The following is a 6,504-nucleotide window of genomic DNA, read 5'->3' as shown; positions in this document are numbered from 1 at the left end:
TAGTGAGAATTATTTTGGTAATTATCAAGATCTGTTGAAACATTAATCAGCCTGCACAATGCTCCTCTTTGGATGTGCCAGTTATTTTCATGATGATGAATATAAAATCTATTTTCAATTAGCTTACTGCAAATCTGGTAGTGAAGTCTATAAAACTCCGAGTTTCCCATAAATTGACCAAAATAAGGCACTGGATTAGCATCAAATATGATCCAGCATGAATTTTGTCACTGATTTAGGGGGTGGAATGGTAGGTGCTACCTGTAAGCCATACCAAATGCATAGAAGCAGAAATGTAAAAGTATTAGAATGAAGGAAGATCTAATTTACAAAAATGCATTCAGTAATCAGAGAAAATGTAGAGGAGCAGGGGTAAAAAGTTAAAGGCCAGATTCACAGCACTAAAACTGGTCTACAACGTTAATAATCATTCGCAAGTGGGTTATTTTTTAAGGAGTCTTCTGGCTGGAAGATTAGGTGAGTTATTTCTGAATAAATATCAGGAAAGAATTATCGGTCTCCAGAGAAAAAGAAAACAACCAGCAAAATAAATATTGTGTCAGGGTAACTTTGTTCTAACTAACAGGCTAACAGGGCAAGAAGATGCAACTTTAAAACACACATTTTGAATATATGAATTGTAAGGACTGCCGTTACTGAACAAAACCACATCAGCATTTAAATTAAAACATTAGGTCCTATGAAAAGAATAATAATATAAAAAAAATAGGATCCAACAAAATTTCACATTGCTTTTGAGGTTGTTGCAACAGTTCTGACTCTACAGGCAGAACATTCATATTCCCAGTGGATCTCAAAAGCTTGAAATGAATGTTACATTACATATGCCACTCCATTACCATATCTATAGGGAAAAGTCTGAGTAATAGTTCTTTCCAACCTATTCTTTTTTACTCATGTATGAATGATGAAAGTGGTAGGGCTATGAAGTAGATGTAAATGGCAGGAAAAATGCAGAACTAGAGACAGAGAAACAATGGCAAAAAGAAAAGGCTTCATGAAAGACTTAAGTGCTAGCATCAGAGAAAGGCAAGTATGAGGAAATTAAAAAAAAAAAAAGTAATAATAAATAAAAACTTTTAGCATACTGCGGTTTCATAGGATTTCTAGAGGCCTCTCCAAAACACGGTCTGAAAATGCTGGAGATCAAATCTGAATCCAGTCTGTGCTGAAGAAAGTTTCTAAAAATATTTTTTAAATTATCATCTATGTAATCGTGTAATCAGTCAGCACGGAAGGAAGAAAAAAGGGGGGGGGGGAGGAGGGACTAGTAGCTAGTTACTTTCAGATTTCTAGGTGTGTTGTGTATTAGAAAAACTCCATGAAGTTCAAAAAGTTCTACAGCAGCCATCAAACTCTGCAGGCAGGAGGCATATTTATTTACATAAAAGTCAGACGATACATTAGACTGTGCATGCTTAGAAGCAGATAGATGTAATGGAGTTATAACTCCAAATGAATATTAATTCACTGCTATGGCTAATTTTAACAGCTTGAAAGTCAACAAACACATTTGTCTTAAGTCCGGAAGGAATAGATGTGCTTTTGAAGTGAAGTGATGAAATTATTGCAGGAAATAAAAAGCTAAATATTGTAGTGAGCGTTAGAAAAATGAAACACCAGCTTGTCAGGTATCTAAAGAGAAATGAATGTGGATAAATTATAATTAACTGTGAGCATTGCAACAATTTTTTATGCTTCAAAGCTATGCATTACACCTCATTTATCCTCACTCATTCACTGTTCTTAACGGGCAAAATTGGCTTTTACCAGCTATTACTTTCTAATGTCATGAAGATAGTGGGGGATTTTGTTTTTGTTTGTTTCTGTGTGTATGTCAAAACACAGGTCTCAGAAATACTACCCCCTACCTGTAGATACCAGTGCTTGAATGGCTGAAGCCCAGAAAATGAAACGTAACAGGAACCAGTGAATAAGAAGCCTTCAGACCATTCAATTAGTGAAGTTTAATGCCAACACCTGTATGTTCTCGAATGTTACCCTCTGAACTCTAGGGAACCAATGTGTACCTCTGTTCTGCAAAAAAGATAGATATGTGAACACTCCACATGATCAACAGTAATGGCAACTTCGGATTTTTCAAGTTTTACTCAGCTCTAACAGTTATTTCTGAAGCCATATGTTTTTTTTTTAAAAAAAAACAACTCCCCAGGTCAGGTTTGTAACGCTTCAGTATCTACCTCTTAGTTCACAGAATTTAAATTAATTGAGCACACATCACCAATAACAAATCTATCATTACCTGGGTCACAAAGTGCTGCATTTTGATAACGTTTTTATGTCCATATTTTTAATGAACTTTCACGTCCCTTTCTAATTCAGAGGAGTTTATTCTGCACAGCCTCATCAGACCCCTTAAGACTCTGCCCATCCACACAGACATTTAATAATCTGCTTAGAAGATTATTCGTATATTAACAATCAAGACACAACTTACCTTTATTTTCAGTTCTGCGTCTTACTCATTCCTCCTTCCTCCGCCTCCAGATCTGAGCTACCCAAGGGACACTGCTGTATGCACTACCTGAAGTCCTTTGGCAGCTGGCAGTTCCTCAGACAGTGGCAAGCCATTAGACAGATACTTTGGTGTCTCTTTTCTGATCCCTGGTGTTTCACACTTCTGTTAGATATTCTGCGAGTTCACACTATGATTCCCAGCCACTTGAATGAACCGATAGTACCTTATGAAAATGTGTTTTCATTCTTCCTCTATAACCTCGTCTTTTGGGAATCCTGACAACAAAACAGCAAATACTTTTTCAAACTTAGATCTCACCTTTCTGGACATAACCATTAAGGTGAGCTAACATTATTTATCAACTTTACTTAAATTTACTATGCTTGTTATGGGGAGTTACAATAACTTTCTTCATTTTTAAGAGTTGTTCAGGATCAGCAACAGCTCAGAAACAGATTTCACCTGAACAAAGTAAATGTACCCTGTCTCTAGTGACATTTCTCTTTCCAGAACAAGTTTTTTACATTGTAAGTGAAACACTTGGCTAAAAATGTAGACTTTAAAAAAAAAAAAAAAAAAAAAAAATTTAGAACAGGTGAGGCAATTAATTAACCAATTAATCATGGATTTTTTTTCCCCTTTGGCATACTAAATTGTGGCTGTTGTTATCATTACATTTTAACATTCATTCTGGAGAAATGCTCCAGATCCCCAAGCACAATGATGGTCCCATTACACCATGTGCAGCACAGCACAGATGAAAATAAACTTACTAAAAGCAGTGTAAACCCAGAGGTATGTAAGATACCATCTCCACAGAACATCAGACACACTCAGGACTGCACAGCCCATGGCCAGGAGAAGCAGCATTCCCAGGAGATAAAACAGGTGCTTCAGCAACCACAGTGAAAAGAAGTAAGGACACTGCCACATTATTACCAGCTATTTGTCTGGAGTGTTGTGTCAAAGAAGGGTGAGTAACCCTGCAACCAAACCACGTGCAGATATTTCCACTTTCAGCAGATTGTGGACAGAGCCTGTATGCCAGGCTTCTTACTAGGTACAAGATCAGTGCCAGATGTAGAGTCTGTGCTGTCACTGTGACCTGGGAAGATTCACTCTGGTGCTTGCTTCACTGGCACCATTACCTTCAGCAGTGTCTTCTGGGATCCACTGACTGCTTTCTCCAGTTTATTTAAGGGGAAATAAACATAACTTCACCTGCTGCCACTTCTGAACCACCTTCAGTTCCCAAGAAGTCAGAACAAAAACATGTGTTGCATCCCCAGTGTTCCCAGGCTCCAAGCCAATGCTGTAGCTGGTGTCTCATATCACATTCACTTAAAGCTATAACAACTCTGGAAGAAAACAAACCTCATCTATTTTTTTAAAACCTCCAGAGAACTCTCCTTATTGTAGAGACGATGAAAATACATATTTTATGCTCATGTTTATTAAAACAACTCTGTGATCACTGTAACATTCTCTTAGACATGTGGCTTCTATACCAACAAAAGTACTTTCCAGTCTTTTAGAGTTTCTGTATTCAAATCTGTGAGACACATTTTAGAAAAAATAAAATAAAATAAAATAAAATAATAAAATAAAATAAAATAAATCTATGGATATTTTAATGACATTTTCTGTGAAAGTTTAGAGAAATTAATTTTATTATTATTATTAAATATTAATTCTAATTATTGTGCATGTGTTTCTAGAACAAGCAGCATACCATTAGTTCAGACTCTATTTTCAAACATGTTTTTATGCTCTACATCAAAGTTAACCATGTCTTCTGTTTTTCACTTATTTACAGTCTCTAATACCATCAAAACCCAAAAATATAGATTTTTGTTTGTTTGTTTCTCTGTGGTGGTTTTACTCAAGTAGGCAGCCGAGCTCTACCACAACCGCTCTCTCACTCCCCTTCATCAAAGGGAAAGGGGGAGACAATATGATGTAAAGGGCTCAAGGGTTGAGATGAGAACAGGGTGGTCACTCAACAATTATCGTCACGGGCAAAACAGACTGAGCATAGGGAGATTAATAAAATGTATAGCCTATTACTAACAAGCTAGAAAAGTGAGAATCAAAGGAAACAACCTAAATAAACTTACTGCACATCCAGTTTCCTCCACCTCCTCTCCCAAGCAGCACAGGGGAACGGGGAATGGGGGCTGTGGTCAGTCCCTGATGCTTCATCTCCACCGCTCCTTCACGGTCCCTCTCTGCCCCTGCTCCACGCGGGGTCCCTCCCACGGGATGCCGTCCTTCCCGAACTGAGCCTGCGGGGGCTGCCCACAGGCAGCAGCTCTTCAGGAACTGCTCCCACACGGCTCCGTACCACGGGGTCCATCCATCCCCCAGGAGCAAACTGCTCCAGCACGGGTCCCCCACGGGTGGGCGGCAGCTCCCCCCAGACCCCCTGCTCCTGCGTGGGCTCCTCTCCACGGGCTGCAGCTCCGGCCCGGGGCCTGCTCCTGCGGGGGCTCTCCATGGGCCGCAGCCTCCTCCAGGCCACATCCACCTGCTCCACCGGGGGCTCCTCCACGGGCTGCAGCGTGGAGATCTGCTCCGTGTGGGACCCGTGGGTGCAGGGGGACAGCCTGCTCCACCAGGGGCCTCTCCACAGGCCGCAGGGGAACTGCTGCTGCGTGCCTGGAGCACCTCCTGCCTCCTGCTGCACTCATCTGGGGGCTGCAGGGCTGCTTCTCACTTCTCACTCTCCCAGCTGTGTTCCCCAGCAGTTATTTTTCCATTTCTTAAGTCTGCTCTCACAGAGGTGCAAACAACATCGCTTATTGGCTGAGCACTGGTGGGTTCCTTTGGAGCAGGCCTTATTTACCATGGTGCAGCTTCTGGACTCTTCTCATAGAGGCCACTCTTGCAGCCACCCACTACCAAAACCTTGCCACGTAAACCCACTACACTCATCAAAGTATCAGCAACTTTGGTTGTGGAAATTGATTACTCAGCTAAATGGTAGCCCTCAAGTAATAATTTACCCACATGCACACACATATAGCTACCACTTTCATACACTTAATAACAAAGAAACATTTCCAGTATGGGTAGCCCCAAGTCATATTCTTCTCTGCTCCATTTAGCTGGGGAAATTCAACTGGATTCGATTAATTGGATTCAGCTTTGGTCTGTTCCCATGTAAGATTGAAGCTAAAGCTTACTTCAGATCTTGCAGTTACAATCAATGCTGAACTGACATCTGTCTTAGCTCCTGACCAGTCCCCTCCAGCCACATCTTGTCAACAGCTTCAACAGGCAGTTGTCTGTTTGTCACGATGCATACACTACAGGAGCTGTCCCAGCTCCTGAGCCACCACTGGATCCTTCTGCTCTCTGTGCCTCAGATGATCTTGCCTTTTATTGTGCAGAACAGAATGTTGAAGTAGATTGAAGTCCATATTTTAGGTAAAAAGTGTTGCTGTGTTTTTATGCTATTTAAGCCATATTTTGAGGTTCTAAGTGGAACTGAAGGTACTGGCTTTCTTATGCTTCAGACTGAGTAGTATTTCTAGTTTTCACTCATGTATCCAGTAACTGTATACAGTAAAACACACAAAACAAGATCCCACTGCTTGTCTCTATGGTGACAAGTTAAACTTCTGTATTTTACCAGCTGAAGAAACTACGTGCTCAATATTGAGCACAGCTTTCATAAAACTGTGTAATTTCACTGTACTCAGCTATAAACAAGTCTCTGAGTTAACCATACTACAACAATTAAAATCACACACACAAAAAACACTAGATAATTCAGTACTTTAAATGTGTAAATATAGAAATACCTCAAAAACAATAATTCAGCAATCCTTGAGATTATATTAAAATCTGATTAAATTTTACATATAAAAATCTGTATGCAGCAAAAATCTGGTACGTGAAGAAAACACAGGAGAGACTACAATATCTCACATTTCATACAAAACTGAGTTTGACAAGAATGGGCACCACTAGCCTGCTTGCTACTGTACCACTTAAAGATT

The 6,504-nt window shown here is 40.0% G+C and overlaps 1 long non-coding RNA gene across 2 annotated transcripts; it reads right to left on the bottom strand.

Moving 5' to 3' along the window:
• Window positions 1-409: 409 nt before the first annotated feature.
• Window positions 410-4,849, bottom strand: LOC106049335 (uncharacterized). Of its 2 annotated transcripts, XR_010827669.1 has the most exons (4): window positions 4,618-4,849; window positions 2,724-2,775; window positions 2,480-2,646; window positions 410-2,058 (listed from the first exon to the last, which is right to left on the bottom strand). It is a non-coding gene; the product is annotated as an uncharacterized lncRNA (long non-coding RNA). The 2 variants fall into 2 exon arrangements; XR_007159801.2 differs by having other exon boundaries at window positions 2,480-2,775.
• Between the last annotated feature and the right edge of the window lie 1,655 nt (window positions 4,850-6,504).

Source organism: Anser cygnoides, chromosome Z (assembly GCF_040182565.1).
Source record: "Anser cygnoides isolate HZ-2024a breed goose chromosome Z, Taihu_goose_T2T_genome, whole genome shotgun sequence".
NCBI lineage: Eukaryota > Metazoa > Chordata > Aves > Anseriformes > Anatidae > Anser > Anser cygnoides.
The sequence above is the reverse complement of the archived record's forward strand: the minus strand, read 5'-3'. Positions and strand labels throughout refer to the sequence as shown.